Raw genomic sequence first — 20,587 nt, forward strand, 5'->3', positions numbered from 1 at the left:
AACACTGTGCACAGATGAATTCCTTGTAACCCTTTGCATCCCTTGCCTCAGCACCAAAACTACACATTCAAAACCTCTTCTTGATGGTTCCATCTTTAACTGCATCAGTCTTTATTTGCCATTGTTTAGAGTTCTGCAGATGGGCTGCAAAATGCATCATCAAGTGGACAATCTATCCATCACAATTTGGATTGGATAATCCATAGGATCTGAGTGTTCTGTTACACAGATGCACATTTAGGAACAAGCATTTAGGAACAAGCATTTAGGAACTCAGGAGGATAGCTCAGGGGCAAGGTGCTCACCTTATTAGCAAGACGACAGGGAACAACGCAGGTTCGACCCCCCCCCCCTCCTCCTCTGCTCTTAGAAACCTCTGGGTATTTAGAATGTTATACATAACCTATCAAATCACTCAAGCTTGAAAAAAAAGACCAGTCTAAATATGCCATATTTGTATTGGAAGATTGAATTTCCTGTTTGTCAGGACAGAAGGATACACAATGTTGGTGAGCCGAACATACTAATTAGTCAACATTGTTAGAATTGATATAATATTGTTTCGTCCTCATTGTATACGTTGGCCTATGCCCAGTTGCTTTGCGAGGAAATCCGTATTACAAGGTCGTGACCTTAAGTAAATCAAGCCTCCATTTTAGGTTAAAGCTGCCATTTTAGTTATTCGTACAAAGTCACCCTGCAGTCTAAAATGGCCGTCTCGTGTGCTCTTGTTCTTCCTTTAACCTCTCAAACCTCTGTAGGGGAGTTAATGTCCAACCTGCCTTCAGGCTACATGTTAGGGTCATGTATACCTTGTCCTTCGTTGACCTCTGGATCAGGGGATTACTTGAATCAGCGATGTTAACCTACAAGTGTACAAGAACAATAATGCTATCCAAATACGACATGCGAAACATTTGTTCGATCTGTATTAAAACGATGTGTAAAGAGTGTAAACGTTAAACTAAACAATAATAGTGTGGGTTAGTAAATATGTTGAAAAGTAAATCGCATGCACGAGATATGTAAATTAGGAAACGAACCTGGCGCGACCTTATCCCAGTGTATAATTAACTTGTAAGAGGCTGGACATCATTATAACAAACTGTATAAATACGCTGATGTCCAGCTAGCAAACCCTGCTCACTGATCACATTGAACCCTGCTGGTGGTCTCTGTGATGTATTGACAGCCAAATAGCTATTTGTGTACTTTGTTCGATACTGTTCAGTTCTGTAATAAAGATTCTGGGAATCTCTACAAGCCCGTGTCGGTGTATTTACCTTTGCATGGTGTAAAAGCCTTAATATTGTATTTTTATGATTCCATAGATGGCGCCCAAATAGGGACCCTCAAGATCGACTTCGTCTCGTTGAAGGTTGGCTCGGCTATTGGACCGGGATCGGACGGTGCCAACAGAAACGGCCACTCTAGAGGAGAAGCGAATTCCTCGACAAATCTGCACGATCCGATCCCTGAACGATGAGCTGCAGCCCGAGACGACGTCTTGACGAGGGACCATATATCGAGGTGGGTAAATTTGCCGAAAATCACCAGACACGTGGGTCCTTAGCATTGTCCTTAGTAACCCGATCGGGCCTCCCAGTCCTTTGGTCAGGTGAATCGTGTCCCGATTCTTAATTTAACCCTGACAATTTGAATTTGGCGCATTGTACTTGCGAGCACAATTACTTGACCAGGTAACACCAGAACTTTGATATGCCTGGGAAATTGTCTGCCTGCTTTAGGGCATTATTCCACAGCGACAGACAATCTTTGGAAGATAGCCATCCCGCACCACAGGAGGGGTCGCCGGCATGTACTATGTACTGTAAGAAAGGCTTTGGTAGTATAGCATTTAATGACATTTGGCACAGACAGACCAGACATAATTCTAATCTTCGGTGGCCAACCAATGGTAGTTTTAAAATCCCTCGTATAGAATATCTAGAGTCTGTATTAGTTAAGAAAAAGGCTAGACCTGCAGCATTTGACGCATTGCACAGTTGGAAAACAGAAGCTTTGCAGCAACAAAAGAGTAGAGAAAAACATATGCGTAGACATATGACAAGTGTCGAAAAGGCACGGTTATATGATCAAAATAAACAATTGGAGTCAGTTAGGAACACGGACAGGACGTTTCAATTAGCCATTCAGAAAATCTACCCCTCAAAAGATTTTCATACGTCAGATGAATTGATTAATAAACTTTTGCATGAACGAAGGCCCGGTGCCTCCACGCTACCTCCGTACGTCCCTCCCCCTGGTGCTTTGCCCCTTTCCGTTGTCATTCCCCCTCCTATAGTTCCTCCGGTCCTCCCTGCTGTTCTTCCTATTCTTCCAGCCATCGCTCCTTTGCCCGCCCCCTTGCCTCCACCTGTTGATATTCAGAATGTGCCTACTCTTCCTCTTCCAAGTGATTCTGCATCGCTTGTAGTAGACAAAGAGCGAGACCAAGGGATGTGACTCGTAATACTGTGTCCCCAGACAAAAAGAATGAATTGATTGCTTGGGCTAAACATTGTATGGAGAAGGGTGAACAAGCTGATGTTTTTTCCACACTCGAAAATTTAAAAGGTATTCCTGAGAAAAATGTTTTTATTGAAGGATTAGGGACTCCTTCGAGTATAATGTGGAATAGATTAAACGATGTAGATTTCCCACAAGGGTTACGGGATTTGAACGCCTTAGCATTGTCCAGAGATACTGCGGAGAAGGTATATGAGCATGTTGAGAGGATTTTTGAGTATAGGAAGGAGTTGGAAGGGTTACAGAATGAGGAAGTAGATGGTGGTAGTTTAGGTATTATGTACTTACAGAAACGATTTTCTCCACACTGTGAATTAAAGGGTGAGGAAGTCAAATTTGTATAAAGGATGCTATAAGATGGATTTCGGATGTCGATAACTCCACATGAAGTATATGACACATATAGTCAGTATACGTTAGAAATGCAAAAGAAAGTGATACAGGTGATGGTAGAGTACCTACAGAATGAGTGTGTAAAGTAAAAGATGTGTTGTCCCGCAGAATTGTTGAGTATCTATAAGAGAGCTTTTTCAACTGATACTTCTTCGACTGCCTTAGCGCTTGATTTGGCTCTGTTGCTTAGTAAGAGTTCAGAGCTGCCTACTTCTCAGTTGCCTGTGGGAAAGGTCCCTCCGACATGTGTCCCGAAAGTTGAGATTGTGGCCGATGCTGCACGAGGAATAGTCGCGGGAGAAATTCCTGCACATTACGTATCGCAGTTTGTTCACGTCCCGTTTTCAAGACAGGAAGTGAACACCATAAAGCAATCTATTCCCGATGTAAGAAAGAATCCGACCGGGTTCTATAAAGGAATAGAGTTGGTCTAACAGTCGTCGGTATTCACCTTAAGTGATATTCATTTATTATTTCCCATACTCCTGCCAGTCGATTTGTGGAAACAGATTAGGACTATAGATGATATACCTGGGTTGGGAGATACATGGGATAACATAGTTAGGCTAGATAGAGAAAGACCACCTGGCGAACGACCGCCTCAAGTGATATTAACCTTGCCTGATAGAATTATTGTAAAATTGAAAACGATAGTTTCTGAAAAAAGAATCATTTGGGACAAGCTTACGGCCTGTGTCCAAGGAAAATCTGAGGGTGCTACCGATTTCTTCAATCGCTTCGAGCAGGTATTTTCAGATTTCAGTGGTCAAGACTTAGGCACAGAATCAGGGAAAAGGCTGTTTGTCAACAAATTTGTACGTGGATTGCTGCCTGACATCCAGTTAAAGATTATGTCTTCTGAAAGCGCTTGGCAGGCGAAGTCTCAATCAGAAGTACTGCATATGGCTCAGTACTATGAAAATCGTGTAAATACTGAAAAGGAAAAACTTATTATTACAACAGATTGTTAGAAGCCCTAGAGGGGGTAATCAATTTAGAGGTCAGTACATTCCACAGGGAAGTGAGCCCTTGGCTCTGGTAACCATTAACCAGTGTGCCTATTGTCGACAGGAAGGCCATTGGCACGCACTATGTCTGACCTTGCAGCAAAGGTCATTTGGGAACAAGGGTAGACGATCCAGAGGTCGCCCAGGTGCAGGGGGCCCTGGCAGATGTCAGTTTGCACCAGAATCACAGCAACCTCCTTCACAAGATAAGCAAGTTTCGAATGTGGATAATAGAAACATTTTTGATCGCCCTTCTGCCACGTACCTCTCTGAAGAGCTTCCTTTTGATAATATTTTGTTTCGCTAGGATTGCCCGAAGCAGGATTTGGAACCAACGCCTATTCCCGTTCATCATAAAGGCCCCTACGTTGAGATGGCATTGGGAAATAGGAAGCATCTATTTTTAGTAGATACGGGAGCACAGAAATGTTCCATTGATCATTCACGGGTTCCAAATATTCCCCTGTCAGGGCAGTCCAACGTTTCCGTAGGGTTTTCGGGCACACCTATAGTTTGTCAGGTCTCTTTGCCGGTACCGATAACACTGGGTCCCTTCACGGAACGGTGTCTATTTCTACTTACCACAAACTGTGGGGAGAACTTGCTGGGGTTAAATTTGTTGAAGGCATTGCATGCAGTAATACATTGTTCTCCGGACGGAGTTCAGTTAAGAATTTCACCTCAGCAATCACTCGCCTCTCAGTTTTTGGCTCGACCCTTACCGCCAGAATTCAGTAATGTTCCAGAATGCTTATGGGCAATCGATGATAATGATGTGGGCATTCTTCAAATTGAACCTGTTAAAATTATACTGAAACATGAAGTAAAATTGCCCCGCATCCCGCAGTATAAGATCTCAGTTGAAGGCGAGCAGACTTTGAAATGTATAGTTTCTGATTTTGTACATCGTGGAGTAATTGAGGAAATTACGGGTAGCCTATGTAACAGCCCCATTTTGCCAGTATACAAAAAAGGTGATAATGCGATTCCCTTTTTTCTTATAATTGATTTACGTGCTATTAACAAAATTGTGGCTCCTCAGTTTCCGATTGTACCTGATGTTACAACGATACTAACCATGATTCCGGCTTCTGCCACTCACTTTAGCGTTGTCGATCTTAAAAACTTGTTTTTTAGTATTCCTATACACAAGGATAGCAGGTATTTGTTTGTGTTTGCCCTAGGTGGACGCTCATTCACATTCACTCGTGCACCACAAGGGTACACTGAGAGTCCAAATATTTATAGTAGGGCATTGAAAGAGCAGTTCGATACTCTCAAGTTGCCTACTACTTGCACGTTATTACAGTATTTAGATGATCTCCTCTTGGCTGCTGATTCTGAGAGCGCCTGTATAGAAGGCACCGTTTTGTTGCTTTGTCATCTAGCGGAACATGGCCACAAAGCTTCACTTAAAAAATTCCAATATTGTTGTCAGGAGGTCGCCTATTTAGGCTATGTCCTGTCAAAGGAGGGAAGACGGTTGATACCTGAACGAATAAAGACTATTTCTGGCATGTCTGTCCCAAATACGCAGAAGGAAGTTAGAGCCCTGATAGGTATGGCTTCTCACTGTAGATTGTGGATCCCTAGCTTTTCGTTAACGATTAAACCAATGCTGGCTTTGACAAAGAAGGGCATTTCTTTGCCATTGCCATGGACTTTGGAACACCAGACAGCATTTGATTTGCTCAAATCTGCGCTGTGTTCAGCGCCGGTTTTAGGAACTCTGAATTATGACAAGGCCTTTGTTTGTATGTGCATGAACGTGATGGATGTGCTTTGGCTGTGTTAACGCAGGAACATGGAGGGGAGAATAAACCATGCGGCTATTTCTCATCCGCCCTTGATCCTGTTGCATGCGCTTTGCCGAGATGTTTGAGAGCTGTTGCTGCTGCTGCTGAGTCTGTAAAACAGAATGAGGGAATGGTCCTGGGTCATGCGTTAACCCTAATGGTACCTCACTCTGTAGATATTTTATTAAACAGAACTCAAACGCAACACCTCACTTCCGCACGATTGACAAGATATTAACTAATCTTGTTTGCCCCCCACATTCAAATTCAGAGGTGTTGTGTATTAAATCCGGCTGAACTTTTACCTGTCCCGCAAGATACTGTTGATGGTGACGAAACATCACACGATTGCCTTTATGTGACAGAACAAGAGACTAAAGGCAGAATCGATCTGAAAGACACGCATTTGAATAGCCCACAAGGAGAGCTATTTTGTGATGGCTCTTGTTTTAAACTTCCGAACTGTACATCCACGGCTGCTTATGCCATCACTACCTTAAGCACGATTGTGGAAACCAAAATAATTATGCATAATTCCGCACAGGCTGCAGAAATGATAGCGTTAACTCGAGCTTGTGAACTTTCTGAAGGGCTTACAGTAAATATATATACCGAAGTCAGTATGCTTTTGGGGTGGTTCACAACTTCGGTAGACTTTGGAAAGAACAAGGTTTCTTGACCTCGCACGGAACAAAAATTCAGCATGGCACTTTAAAAGTGCGATTACTTTCAGTACTCGCACTCCCTGTTCAGTTAGCTATTATAAAAAGTTCAGCACATCAAAAGGTTACAGATGATGTAGGAAAAGGGAATGTTTTCGCTGATCAGATAGCTAAAGAAACTGCCACTGATTTCAGTTCAGAAATGTATGCTGTAAGAGAAACTGCAAATATTTGCACTTTGGGTGAAAGTATCGATTCTGTAAAAGACATTCAAGCAGATGCTACCATAGAGGAAACTAGGAGATGGATCGAGGGTGCAGGGAGACTGGATGATGATGGGTGTTGGGTGGACAATATTGAAGGAAAATGGTTACTCCCTGACGCCTACAGTACAATGATGGTTATCATGGCGCATGGTTTGACACATATTTGTGAGGGTAAATTGACTAAAATGCTACACAGTGTATGGGCCAATGATAAGATTTTCAAAACTGCAGAGCGCTTTGTCCAAGGGTGCATGGTCTGCTTGCAGCACAATGTAGGAAAAGGTACCTCGACTCCTAGAGGAAGTTTCGCTCCACCTTCTGTTCCATTTGAAGTTATTGACTTTGATTTTATTGAAATGGAACGTTGCAACAATCTTAAATATGTGTTGGTTGTCATTTGTGCCTTTAGTAAGTGGGTTGAGGCCTTCCCGGTTAGAGATGCAACGGCCATAACCACGGCAAAAACTCTGTTGAAAGAGTTTTTTCTAGGTTCGGGCTGCCGAGTGTCATCTGGTCGGATAATGGGCCACACTTTATCGCTACTGTAATCCTACAAATATGCCATACGATACAGAAGACACAGAATCCCTTCCCAATGCTGTAACCAACGTGCCTGAAACAGCAACAACCGACAACGGAGTATCGGAGACCGTTCCAGAATTCGCAAGGCCAGACAAAACGGCCATCTTGTCTCCGCACTCCCCAACAGTGGAACTTCCGGATCAATCCTTTTCTGATCCCATTTCCGTTCACTGGCCACCTCCAGGAGGAAGTGACGACACTTTGTTCTCACCAGAAACTGTGAAATATAATTTGCGTCCGAGGAAATAGACGTACAGCACAGTCTGACTGTGCGATTGAGAAAAATCATTTGAGGGCTTGTCTTTTTGGCCCGATTGTACGGAAGGATTCTGTTGGCTGAGGGTTGTGGGAAAGACATTAAGAAGACGCGCGACTGGAGTCGCCAGCAAACAAACAATTGGTGTTTTTTCGATTGAAGACTAAAATGCCTGCACCCGCTACTGCTCATACCGAACTTTTAGATAAAAATATGACTAGCAGAGACAATGATCAAACATGTAAGGGGACCCCCAAAGTGTATTGTTGCTTTTTTTTAAAATAATAACTGGATTTTTAATAACTGTTGGTTTTGGGTTATGGTATCTGGAGGAAGCATATCCGTTAGAGGACTTTTTACCTATTGAAAATGTATCTGTTATCCCCACTCCTTCCGTGCAATTGCATACTTTATCGCCTAGAGATTCTTCACATAGATGGAACTATCAGAATAATACTCTTTTGTTAATTATGAATGCCACTCATGCAATTTTAAATAGAACCAATTGCTGGATCTCTTCACATCTACCGCAACATGGGGATAAGGGGCTAGGTTGGTATATTCATCCTTTGACAACTGCTTGTTACGCTTCTCTTAGAGCACTATTCTTTGGCCGATGGAATGACAGCATCTCAGGGAACTTTGATGGTACAAATTTGAATAGTTTTGAAAAGCATGTTTTGATGCCCCTGGGATGCTCGCTTTTTGCAAATAGAAGTAAGCCAAACGTTGCTTCCGTTAGGCCTTCTGATAGATTGTCTCGTCTTTTTCAGTCTTTAATCTCTTTCAGAATGGCTCCTATAGGCAATAAGGATGCCACGCCTCCATCTTATTCTGTTAACCATAGCCCCGATTCAGTATCCTTCTGCATACAGAGGAATGGAACACGGTCAATGGGTAATTTTAGAAAGTGTGCCAACGTTGCGAATTTGACTAGTGAGAACAGACCTCTGTACGTAGGTGAACCTGTCTATTTTGTTTGCGGTGATGTGGCATTTCCATGGTTGCCCAGGGATTGGCAAGGAACCTGCTATTTGGGGATTCTACTACCTGGGGTATTTATTGCCAGTACTGCAGAAATTTCAAAAACTCGTCCACGACGAGGTGTGAAAGGGGCTACTCCAGCGCAAACTCTAGGAGACAACATGAAATCCTTTGTGCCATTTTTCGGGCAAATTACGAATTCAGAAGATATCAGGGGATTAGCGAGAGTATTGGAGAGAACCATCAACCGGACCACTGACATACTCTATAATATGATGTTAGAACAGAAAGCAATAAGGTTAGTGGCTCTTCAGAACCGGATAGCATTAGATGTCATTCTGGCCGAGCGTGGAGGAGTATGTAAATTAGTGGGGTCTGCTTGCTGCGTTTACGTACCAGACTCCTCTCCAACGATCTTTTGGGCTATCCAAAATCTACATGTTCTTAGTTCAAAAGTACATGTTCCTGAGGGAAACTGGGAGATTTAGTGCATGGTTTTGGGACCTCCTATGGTCATGGGGGTGGAAGTTGCTTTCGGCCCTGTTGATTATCTTGGGAAGTTTTCTGTTTCTTTGTTGTTGTATACAGTGTCTCCCTGGTGTATGCTCAGTATTAGGGGGGTGTTGCGCGCAAGCAACACGTGTATTAGGGGATAAAATATACGCCCCAGATAAGGTTTCCAAAGAATATGTGTTGAAAGAAACTCTAGTGTCTGATCTAACGGCAATAGATATGTCTGATAATGATTCGGGATGTATAGATGTTGAAACATGGAGTTAGTCGCAAAGTGATTGAAGGTAGTTTAGCGCTTGGCATAGGCCAAAAGGAGGGTTTGTTAGAACTGATATAATATTGTTTCGTCCTCATTGTATATGTTGGCCTATGCCCAGTCGCTTTGCGAGGAAATCCGTATTACAAGGTCGTGACCTTAAGTTAATCAAGCCTCCATTTTAGGTTAAAGCTGCCATTTTAGTTATGCGTGCAAAGTCACCCTGCAGTCTAAAATGGCCGTCTCGTGTGCTCTTGTTCTTGCTTTAACCTCTCCAACCTCTGTAGGGGAGTTAATGTCCAACCTGCCTTCAGGCTACATGTTAGGGTCATGTAGACCTTGTCCTTCGTTGACCTCGGGATCAGGGGATTACTTGAATCAGCGATGTTAACCTACAAGTGAACAAGAACAATAATGTTATCCAAATACGACATGCAAAACATTTGTTTGATCTGTATCAAAACGATGTGTAAAGAGTGTAAACGTTAAACTAAAGAATAATAGTGTGTGTTAGTAAATATGTTGAAAAGTAAATCGCATGAACGAGATATGTAAATTAGGAAACGAACCTGGCGCGACCCTAGCCCAGTGTATAATTAACTTGTAAGATGCTGGACATCATTACAACAAACTGTATAAATACGCTGATGTCCAGCTAGCAAACCCTGCTCACATTGAACCCTGCTGGTGGTCTCTGGGATGTATTGACAGCCAAATAGCTATTTGTGTACTTTGTTCGATACTGTTCAGTTCTGTAATAAAGATTCTGGGAATCTTTACAAGCCCGTGTCAGTGTATTTTCCTTTGCATGGTGTAAAAGCCTTAATATTGTATTTTTATGATTCCACAACATGGGCCCTCATTACGATACTGGCGCTAAACCATGGCGCTATTAGCACCATAGTTGGTGCCGGAATCGTAACGAGTCTGCCAATGTTCAATGGGGAATTACCACGCCATTCCAAGGTTGGCAGGGCGGTAATTCCCCATTGAACATTGGCCCTTCCCCATTCCCATTTTTGCCCCATAGGGCTCAATGGGACTGGGGAAGGTGCTAAGTACGGTACCACAAATTGCGGTACTGTACTTAGCACCAAGGTCCCTTTGCGGGTCCCTACTTTAACGGCTGGTCTAGACCAGCCGTTCAGGTCGGGTCCCGCAAAGGGTCCTCGTAGTAAGGCGCTAATGGGTTAACAGCGCCGCAGCCTTTTACGGCGCCGTTAACCCATTAGAGCCAGGGTCGTAATGAGGCCCATGGTCATGGAAGGGAGCCGCAAGTGCTTAGAAAAACATAATGGCTCCAGCAAATGACATATTGGTGAACAAGCTGCAGGCTCATGTCCACGATTAGCCAATTTAATACTCCATAAATGGAAGCTGTTGTGAAAGAGGGCCCAAGACAAGGCGTGGGTGACATAAACAACTTGTAATGACCTGAATTGGTGAACCGGGTTCCTTGCTTACCAGCGCAAGAATAAGGCCTGTCATTGGGAGAGGAAAACGCTTCCTGCCTCATCATGGCGTCACTGCGAAGAGCAGGCTCTTGTCATCCTGGACAGGGGTGAACTGGAGAGCTCTGGAAACATTAATGAAGGAGGTAGGGCAGTAAAGCATTCGCATGTAGGTGTGAAGAAATGACTACTTCCCCAATGGAGGACGAGGATGAGCAGGACGCCTAAGCTCCTATTACGCTCCACTCTACAACTAGAACAGGAGTGTTCTAACAGGTGAAACAGGGACAGTGTGAAAAGTACACCTCCTTTCCCTCTTCGGATAGCACGGGATGAGGGCATTCATTACTCTTCAGTTCACGAGGGTATGACCCGCCCGCTTTTTTTGATTATTTCACTTAGATGGACTTGTCTCAGTGAAATGGTTTGCCAGCAGCCCCATGGTAGCTGGGAGCCTATTATATAATAGTGTCAGCAGCGTGCTTCTGACACTAATGTATGCAAGGGGACTGCAAAGCACATCTTTGATCAAATCTTCAACCATCCCCTCACACCTCCCCAAAATGCTGTTGTCACCTTTGAGAATGAGGCAACCTGAGCATTTCAGAAACTAGCACAAATGAAACAAGCACATTCCCTTTGCTCCTTTCATTTGCGCTACTATTTGAGAATCTGGCCCTATGTCTTTAAGTCATAGAATTGGGTCTTAAATGCCATTAAGCCCATAGAAAGAGGAAGGGGAGAGAACGACTGATGTATACCATAGTAATTTTTTCAAGCTATTGGTATCGTCAAGCGTTGCTTCTGGGTACTTTCTGAGGCTTCGAGGTGAGTTTGTAGTGGGGAGCTTGCTCTGTGGAATTCAGCAAAGCAGTTTGGTTTGACAAATACCAACATCTCTTGGCTCAAATAATTTTGGGACAGGTAGGCAATGTACTATTTGATGTGTCTTGAAGACTCAATGGATTCATAATGCGAGGAAAGCTGCAGCGATTCACAGCACTAAATTGGCTCAAAGCGTTGATAGGTCAGTGTCCTTCAGTCAATGGGCCTCATTCCGAGTACGGCGCTAACCAATGGCGCTATTAACGCCTTGGTTGACGCCGTACCCGGACCGGCAGTGCCTTGGTGGATGGCGGAATTACCGCCCCATTCCAAGGTTGGCGGGGCGGTAATTCCCCAATCCCCATTTACCCTTCCCCATTCCCATTCTTGCCCCATAGGGCATAATGGGAGTGGGGAAGGCGTCAATTACGCCACCGTAAATTACGGTGGCGTAATTAACATCAAGGTCCCTTAGCGCCATGGTTTTTAACACCTGCTAAAAGCAGGTGTCAAAACCACCATGGCGCAAAGGGAACTCGGAGTATGCCGGTAAGGGATTACCGCCACCGCTCTCGTTAGCGGTGGCCGCTATCCCTTACCGCCATACTCGGAATGAGGCCCAATGTCTCAATGGAAGTTCAGCAGTGGTTTGACGAAGCTTGAAGAGCTCGAAGTGATACGAAATTTGAGAGAGTGCCGAAACACAGGGTTTTGTAGTGGATAAAGGCACTCAAAATGCTTCAAGTGGCTCCATGTTGCAGAGTGAGCTAAAGGCAGCTTCTCCTTGTCCTTGCAGTACTAGGGGTCTCTCCAGTGATTCCATACTCTTCCCTTCCCAGCAAAGAAGGTTGACCCAGGACACTTGCAGTATTGTCACTTCTGCAGGCAGAGTCCTCGGTTTCAGTGTCCTGCAGCATTCAGAATTATGTCTAACAGGTCACCTCAAATGTCCCCAGAGATGGTCAGGCGGACGATTTTGGTCTGTCCTTGAAGGTTCTTATCTTCACCCAATGGATGGGGATTTGGGCAGCCTTTACCTCAAGCTAGTTCCAGAAATATCTTCAAATTGTTCCAAGATGGTTCCAAGATAAATCTTTATGCTGGTCTCAAACATTATTGTGAAAGATGATTCAATCACGGGGGTCTCAAAACCATGCAAAATCACTTTGCTACAGCAGGATCAATACAAGCCATCTGTAAGGGGGGCAATCATGGATAATCTAACAAGAGATATCCCTTGTGATATTGTCTCCCAAAGTGCTTTGTCTTTCAGGAAGTTGAGGGGGGTTTCAGGAAGGAAGTGGGATCAGGGCATATTCAGGATAGCTGGCCCATTCTCCAGTGTGTAGGTCCTCTCTCTGTTGCACTGTACTTCCTGTCTGCCTTCCCTCAATATACTGCTGATGCCCATTTGAAGCTCATGCTCCTATCCTACCCAAGGAGGAGGTATATCCTGCTCTCCTGGGGAAAGTTTCAAAGCTTCCCAGCACAATACAAAGACATCCTGGGCAGCACCACCAGCATGTGTGTGTGACAAACCGGGGACCAGACTGAAATAACCAAATGGCTCTGCAGCTGCTGCTCACAGTGGAAACCAAGTGAGTTCAATTAGTTCAATAAAGTATATAAGACCGGATTTGTCACTTTAACTGTATTTCCCTGTATCCCACCATATCAAGATATAGCTTTATATTTATATTCACCAACACACTGACACCAACCAAATGACGATATGCAGGTAAAAATAGTTTTGAACATGGCTGCCAGCACTAAAAAAAAGCAGCCCATGACTGTTTGAATTAATTTGATTCCACTAGACTATTTTCGGAAGGTATCCATCCCTGTATCTTCCCTACGGCCAAGTCACATTGCAGGTGCTGGTGTGTCAGTAGACAAGGCTCAGCAGAGCACACATCTGTTCACTATACTTTTAATCATGGAGCATGGGAAAATGAAGTATGTTCATCAGATCACACTTTCTGGGAGAGACAACCACCATCATTTTGCATAGTAAATATCCCAAAAGATCAGAATTGCACATCCATGCATATGGCATAATATCACAGAAGCAACGAACACGTGTTATTTGCACACCTCCCACATTGCTTCAAGTCAAGCTTTCAAGTCAAGCTTGATCACTGCCTTCATCTAGATTTCGCTCCCAGAAGTACTTTGCAAAATGGCATTTGCTTCAAGACACACTCCATTGTACACTTGGGCCTACAACTATCAGAATTGTAACTACTGTCAGCAGCAAACCACTAATTAGCTGCAACAGTCACCCTTGACGTTGGGCCAAAATGGAGCAATGCATGATATAGTAACAATCACACTAATGGTACACATGAACAATGACCAGGAGTCAGAGCCCAATGTGAAAACAAAGACGTACACATACATTGGCTTACATCATCGAGAATTCAGAAATACAAATATAAATGGATGGGATGCTTGATGGAAAATGACCTTCTTAGTGGGACTGAGTACAACATAACTGAAAGCATTACTCATCACCAGAATCATAAAAAGGGAATCATTTAACAACTATGTTGTTTTGAACAAACACTGCTGCAAAAAGAAGTCTGACAACAATGGCACAGAGGGGGGTGGGGGAGCTGCGTTAAAGCTGATCAAGAAGCCTAGTGTTCCAAAATAATCAAGACATTGAGCAGGTGTCAGAGTGGCGGAGCAGGTTTGTGGTTCCAGGCTACTTCCCACACTATCATATCACTATTATCACACTGCAAGCATACGAACAATACAGCAGCAAAGTGCTGTATTTGGAAGCAGAATGGCAGCAGAGTTCTGGAGATTTTTGTTTTTGTTTTTCTTAGCGAGCGTCCTGGTGAGCTCAAGGGGCAGAACCTACTTAAACTGGACATCCCTGCAAATCTTAGCAGCAATGTGCTGCAGTTGGGTGAAGTTCAGAGCAGGACAAAGACGGAGTGAGGACGATGAGTCTGTATTCTGCAAAGGTGCTGTAAGTGACTGTTTACATGTATGAATTACAGAGTAAATCTAATGTACACTCTGATAAGGGTACCTGTTTCGAGTCCATATCAGTATCGCCAGCCCACCCACTTTTGAAAATGTGTGTTTGTACCATCTAAGCTTAAGCTGTGTCTTATGAGGGTGAAGTTCCCTCGTCCACAGTTATACACAAGAAAGTCAAAATCACAGATCGCTGTCTCGTTGTCGTCTGTCGCATCCTTTGGCACTGTCTCTCCTGTCACAGGGAGAATCTGTTGTTGAAGAAAGGGTCCTCTCCTTATCGGAATTCTCTGAATGCTTATCGCGGTTTCACCTCTCTTCTCACCTATGCCACTTCATAATGAATTTGAGAGCAACATCATTCTACCCCCGGCTGCCCGTTCTGATTGTTGTCAGACCCCAGACTCTATGTTGAATACTACTGTTTTTTTTAAAAATTTTATTTTTATCAGTTGATAAACAAGTGTCTAACACTCCATATGAGGCCAATTCACCATATTTGAGTCTGTCCTTTTCATTGAATCGTGACCACACTAATGTATTCTCAAATTCTATTCCTGGTTTGAACCTTCCTTGTTTTGAACTCAATGTTTAGGATGCATGACAATGCAAATCTGAAGTAAATTCTCACACCCAATCCCTAAAGTCAAAAGAAAAGCACCTGGCTAAATTGGAAGCATTTGTTACAAATCCCCTCCTCAACAGACTCACTGCCAGACAATCAAATGAGAAGGTTGTACCCTCCAATGTCTCTTAGTGGACGGTGAGGTGTGATGGCTCAACACAAAGCTTAATCACCAAGGCTGCAGGAGATTTACATCAGCCTTCCAATATCGACAGTACTCTGTAAACGGATGCCCATATGGCTGGCTCACCTCCCATAGCAAAATCCAGAAAATAAAAACAATCACCTAATAATCAGCCTGCTGCTCCCGCTAAATCTTTACATACTCTCCAGAAGTGTGCCCATTTAAGTTCACATGCGAAACCAATGGATACTGTTCATGCTATCATCTCTAAAGTCATCTAAAGTCTGTGTTGAATGCTGCTATTCATCTCTTATATCTCCTTTCCCTCTGTGATACCATGTCTCAGTCATTGCCATTTCATGGTTGGCTTTCTTTTCACTCTCACCTCAAATTTAATTTTTTCTGTCTTCAAATCTCTCTATGTCCTGGTGCCCTCTTATCTTTCCTCGCTTGTCTCCGTCATTCTCCTTAACGTGTTCTTCATTCTCAGTCTCAATTTCTATCATCAGTTCCCCCCCCTACCCTCTTGCCCATCACGGTTTCATTCTTTTACTTTGCTAGCTCAGTTTCACTGGAATGTTTATCCTCCTTCTCTTCATTTCATTACCTCATGCTCCTTATTTCGTATTGCTCTTAAGAATGATCTCCTTCATCTAGAAGGACAACAATGAATACTTTACATTTTATTGTACTGTAAAGTGTGTCTCTGTTCAGCACTTTGGTGTGAAGAACTATAGAAGTTTCAAATAAATACAAAATACAAATACCAAACACCTCCAGGATTAGTGATTTAGGCAACTGCACTGCTTAAGATAACCCACTAATAATAGGCGTACCATTAAGGAAGGGTATCGGGGATCCTACAGTATCTAATCCACAAAGATGGAACCCCTATGCATGTGTCTGCATGTACCACCACGGAAGCAGATAAGGTGGAAGCTGATGACAAGCGTGAAAAGTGTTTTCTTTATATTTCCTTTCATTACGCCTTTGTTTTTCTGTTATGAAGAGCCAACTATAGACTTATTTTATTTGTAATATCCATGCTTATCAAATAGAATATCCATCTGGGTTTTATGTTAATATTCTGGTAATTTGCTTTTCTTCCGGCTCTAGACAAAAGAGAAAATGTATGGCCTAATTTACAAAGTGTTTTTCAATGTGGTTTTCCCATTGAAAAACACGTTTTGTTTTTAAATCCGCCCAGTAGTCTTTTCGTAAAACCTAATGTGAGAACTTGTCATTTCGGTTTGGTTCTGGATCTTTGTAAATTCGAAGCAGCCAAATGCAAGTAATGAGGTTATTGGATAAGGTCAGTATGTTTTCTCATTAATACTGTTTTCATGTTCATGATGTTTTGATTGTTTAGCCATACCCCAAAATGCAGAAAGAGAACCATTGCCGGTTTCAAAAAGTATATAATGGATGCACTGCAATTAAGAAATATCATTACAAAAATGTAAACATACTGCATGTAATTATTATTATTTAAAAGGGACATTCTCCTTCTAGCAATCATATTTACATTTAGATAACTAGTCAGTTGTGCCTGTTTTTCCCTAAATAACGATCTGATTTAAACAAGCATTGTCAAAGTCAATAGTTTTGGATTTTGTGTAGGTACTTTATAGGCATGTGTCCAGTGGTGCCATAGTATGCCAATGTATTTCAGCTTTCTGTAGGTTTTGGCATCGTATATCCAAGTAATTGCATCATCACCAGGGATTGCCTTCAAACATCCATATATAGACGCCATTTCTCAGCACTGCCATTAAATAGCTAGGTAGCAACACCATTGACATCAATTGCCTTCAAATGACCAATTTACAACATTGTTATGTATTGTTACACAAAGCAACGGTACTCATCTCGGCACCAAACTTTGACATCAAATGTCCAGGTACTCATCCAATGGCTAGTTATTGCGATCAATTTTCCAGATACTGAAATCACATAGTTGCCATGCATTTCAATCAAAGGTACTCACCTTAATGGCAGGGACTCTCATCAAATGGTCAAGTATGGCAACTGCAAATGGCTGCCAATGTGTGTACGTATTCTCCCATGAACTGGTAATATAGAGCTGTCAGCTAATGTGAGCTTTCTTTAAAATAGATGCAGAGTGATTCAAAGAGCTAGGAACATTAGTGAGGAGATGAAAGAAATTAAATTATATTAACATAGCAGCTGAATTATATTCTGGTTGTATATGCAGAGTTTTTGGGTATATGGACAGGGTGTGGGCAATTGTTCAGTGTGTTAGTGCATGCACAGTGCATGAATTTATGGATATTGTGTGGGTATACATACAGTTGTCGGCATGTGTGTACAGTGTGTGCATATGTGCATACAGTATATGCATATTTAAGAGTTGTGTGTGAACACATAGGCACATTTGCAGTGTGTGGTTGTGTCTGGGGGAACTTGTGTGTGGATCTTGAGTGGGGAAGTATGTGGAATCACTGTATGGAGTCAGTAGACAGGAGAAAGTGTGTGTGGGGTATTGCTTGTGTTTAGGTGCAGCATGTGCTGCGGCAGTGATTATGATTGTAGGGTCAGTGTGGGTGAGGGTAGTGTGTACATGGTGCAGTGTTTTCGGAGAGTTTGCATGTTGGCGGCAATGTGTGTTGTAGAGTGTTTGTGTATGTCTATGAGAAGTGTGTGTTTGGGAGTTCATGTGTGGGGGGACAGAGTGTGAGAGGGGTCAATGTGTGTGTGGGGGATGTGTCTGTGACGTGCTAATGTATTTCTATCGGTCAGTAGACAGCAGTGATGCACGCAATTGAATGAGGTCAGATTCTCATTGGTATAAACTTGGCATGCAACATACTGCAGACGTGGCTTCTCATTTGCATAAATAGTGTGCAGAGGCACACACACAGAGTGTTCATTCAGACACCCCAATATGCTCTACTTAATGCCCACAGCCCCATCAGTGGGTACAGAGATAAACATGTACCTGCCAAAATCTGGTAGAAAGCAGAATTGAACCCCAGGTCTGAATGAAGTCAACATGTACCTGAAAAATAGGCAGTGGAGTGGAGTTCGTAATACAAATACACCATCGCGCATTAGTTGTATTTGCCATTCTATAGGATGAAAACAGCCCCCGCGTTCTGTATATCAGATATCCAAAATGTAACATCCATCAAGCTCTCAAATCATTGTGCATAGACAAAAATAAGGCTGCCGAGCATCAACACCAAACACGGGGACACCATGCCACAAGGTCCTGGTAAAACAAACCAGCACCAGATTGGTGCAGCCAGTCAATGCTACTTATGCATCACAGAGGTATTGAACTGCAACTCTAACAGAGCTGAAAAGAGTGAACCGTACATCAATGAGTGCCACATAACTTGGAAACAATAATGTAATTAATTGACTTAATTCACTTCTCTGCTTATGCTTTAAAACAACTTGAAAGGCCAGGAGTCCCGGTAAAAACAGCCAAGTTGCCTGCATATTGACAGGCAGGCCACCTAAAATCATAGTCTCCCTTCACCTGAAGCACCCCCAATCCTTCTGTTTTCATTTGAACGAGTTCAGCTGCTTTCATGGCATGTAAGAAGCCCCCAATTTGCACACGAAAGGTGTGAGTGACAAAAAGCAGTAAACCCATCTGACAAGTTCTCTCTCACATGGAAAACGTTATAGGGACGTGTGTAATGCTCTCCCCAACTTCTGAAAAGTGCAGAACTCTCATCATATCTCCCTAACTTGGTTCCCATGCCTCCACAACCGCCAGATACACCTGTTCCACTACCTTCCATCTGGCAATCCAGCCTGGCACAGCAGAGATGACACCAGGCAAGAAAACATGGTCTCCCTCCTGAACCAGGACCCGTCCCCGACACAGAATAGATAAAGTAAAAAGATGCCTGTTCACTGATGGGCATGGGAGTCTTCTTTTTTCTGTTGTTTAATATTGTTTATTAGAATAGTTATAACCAGATATTAGTAATGTACAACAGCTGATAAACTATCTACAAGCCCGAGATAGGCAAATGTCATCAAATAATAATAATAATAATCATGTGAGGAATACATTCTTAACAATAAGTGATATACAAGAAGAGAGAAAGAGAAAGAGAACAAAAGAACACGGGCAACGGAGTTAATGGTATCTGCTGTAGAATGTTATAAGAATCTAACTAAAGTTAAACGGGGAAGACAGACGAGGAAAAAAACAAGAGATCAGAGGGTAAAAGGGAAGGGAGGGGCATGGGCGAGGGGAATTCATAGCAAATAAAAATATATAAGCAATGAAACATTCAAGTTATAACATGGCCATGCAATCACAGTGCAGAATGTACATACAATGGTTTATGATCCATGTGTGGAGGCATTGAAACAATCCAGATAACAAATAAAAAATGACCATTTAGCATTATATTTGGTGATAGAATCTAAAGACTTAGCTATGCACAGTTCCATTCTATGAATGTGGCAGACATTGTTCCACCAACCTGTCACTCATAGAGAACGAGAGTTGTTCACATTAGCAGTAATACGTTTTAAGGCAATAGTGATAAATAAATCATATAGTTTTTTTGATGCAAGCAAGTCACGACCATCAATAGCAAGACTGCCTAAGACAATATTCAGGAAGGAAAGTTGAACATTACTCAAGAAAATGAGTTTGAGGTGTTTTCAGACATCTTGCCAAAACTTAAAGACAAAAGGGCAGCTAAAAAGCATACGTTTGTAAGTGGCTGGGGCATATCCAAAAGTCCAACAGCTGTCATTCAAACCCTTCTTTGTTTTGGATAATTTAGCAGGAGTAATGAACACCCTATGTATGAAAAAGAGAAAGGGCCTCATCACGAGTTGGGCGGTAACGCCGGCGCTAATAGCGCTGGCGTTAATAGCCCTACCGCCAAACCCCCCGGCGCTATTAGCGCCGGATCACGGATTTAGTGGAACGGGTATTGCCCATTCCCCATTTATCCCATTCGGGAATTCTTCATTCCCTATTGGGCCCAATGGGGAATTTTTGCGCTGTTACCGCCGGCAGATTTCCCGCCGGCGGTAAACGCGCTGAAAATCGGCTCATTTTTGGCAGATTTCCCTCCACCTCAGAGCTGGGGGGAAATCAGCCGAAGCCATGATTTGGCGGACCCTTAAATGTGGCGGTAGCAGCACTACCGCCACATTTAAGGGCTACCGCCAAACTCGTGATGAGGCCCAAAGTGTTGTGTGATGTTAGCAGATACTGACATGCTTTTAATTCTGGCGAATATTAAGAACCAGGTGTCATCGTGAAGCGCCATGCCGAGGTCTCTTTCCCATAGTAAGCGGACTAGTTGAGTAATATGTTTAGTATT

The sequence above is a fragment of the Ambystoma mexicanum genome, chromosome 7q, assembly GCF_040938575.1.
Source record: "Ambystoma mexicanum isolate Mex_15411 chromosome 7q, UKY_AmexF1_1, whole genome shotgun sequence".
Classification (NCBI taxonomy): Eukaryota; Metazoa; Chordata; class Amphibia; order Caudata; family Ambystomatidae; genus Ambystoma; species Ambystoma mexicanum.